This window comes from Myotis davidii, unplaced genomic scaffold, assembly GCF_000327345.1.
Source record: "Myotis davidii unplaced genomic scaffold, ASM32734v1 scaffold1102, whole genome shotgun sequence".
NCBI lineage: Eukaryota > Metazoa > Chordata > Mammalia > Chiroptera > Vespertilionidae > Myotis > Myotis davidii.
Window position 1 is genome coordinate 15551 of NW_006292689.1, and position 1711 is coordinate 17261.

Genomic DNA, 1711 nt, shown 5'->3' on the forward strand with positions numbered 1-1711 from the left:
TACCCCGCCCCCCCCCACAACACTTCCCAGCCTTCCCGTTGTAATTGCACAGTCTGTTCAATGCTTCTCTGCCTCCATATTTATCTTTTTGTTCATCAGGTTCTTTATAATGGTTCTTTATTATCCATAAATGAGTGAGATCCTGTGGTATTTTTCTTTCACTGCCTGGCTTATTTCACTTAGCAAAATGCTCTCCAGTTCCATCCATGCTGTTGCAAATGGTAAGAGTTCCTTCTTTTTTATAGCAGCATAGTATTCCATTGTGTAGATGTACCACAGTTTTCTAATCCACTCATCTGCTGATAGGCATTTAGGCTGTTTCCAAATCTTAGCTATTATAAATTGTGCTTCTATGAACATAGGGATATATATCCTTTCTGATTGGTGTTTCTGTTTTCTTGGGATAAATTCCTAGAAGTGGTATTACTGGGTCAAATGGCAGTTCCATTTTTAAATTTTTGAGGAAACGCCATACTGTTTTCCACAATAGCTGCACCAGTCTGCATTCCCACCAGCAGTGAAGGAGGGTTCCTTTTTCTCTGCATCCTCTCCAGCACTTGCCGTTTGTGGATTTGTTGATGATAGCCATTCTGACAGGTGTGAGGTGGTACCTCATTGTTGTTTTGATTTGCATCTCTCAGATGATTAGTGACTTTGAGCATGTTTTCATGTGTCTCTTGGCTTTCTGAATGTCCTCTTTTGAAAAGTGTCTATTTAGGTCCTTTGCCCATTTTTTGATTGGATTGTTTATCTTTCTTTTGTTAAGTTGTATGAGTTCCCTGTAAATGTTGGAGATTAAACCCTTATTGGAGATAACATTGGCAAATATGGTCACCCATGCAGTGGGCTTTCTTGTTGTTTTGTTGATGGTTTCCTTTGCTGTGCAGAAGCTTTTTATTTTGATGTAGTTCCATTTGTTTATTTTCTCTTTAGTCTCTCTTGCCCTAGGGTCTGTGTCTATAAAGATATTGTTACTACATATGTCTGCAATTTTGTTACCTATGGAGTCTTGTAGGATTTTTATCGTTTCCCGTCTTATATTCAAGTCCGTTAGCCATTTTGAGTTTGTTTTTGTGTATGGTGTAAGTTGGTGATCTAGGTTCATTTTTTTGCATGTATCTTGACCAAATTTCCCAGCACCATTTATTAAAGAGGCTGTTTTGACTCCATTGTATGCTCTTGCCTCCTTTGTAAATATTAAGTGAGTATAATGGCTTGGGTCAATTTCTGGGTCCTCTATTCTGTTCCATTGGTCTATATGTCTGTTCTTATGCTAGTACCAGGCAGTTTTGAGAACCGTAGCTTGGTAATATAGTTTTGTGTCTGGTATTGTGAACTCTCCAACTTTGTTCTTCTTTCTCAGGATAGCTGTGGCTATTTGGGGTCTTTTTTTTTTATTCCAGATAAATTTTTGGAGAGTTTGTGCCAGAAGCCAATTCCAGCATGTCAGCAGGGCTGAATCATCTGGAGATGGCTGAGGGCATTTCCCCAAACCTGAAGAGGATACATAAAATGATTGCTTGCTGCCACACAGCTGAGGGCATCTTAATCTACATGTTATTGCCTCCTACTGGCCAAACACCTGAACAGCCGTAAGCAGTTCCCCATTCTGACAATGGATTGTGTATACGAAACCCTACCCTTTGATGTGTATATCTCCACCTCATCTTAGGAATAGTTGTGTTAATAAATAGCAAGGGGTCCTGAGATG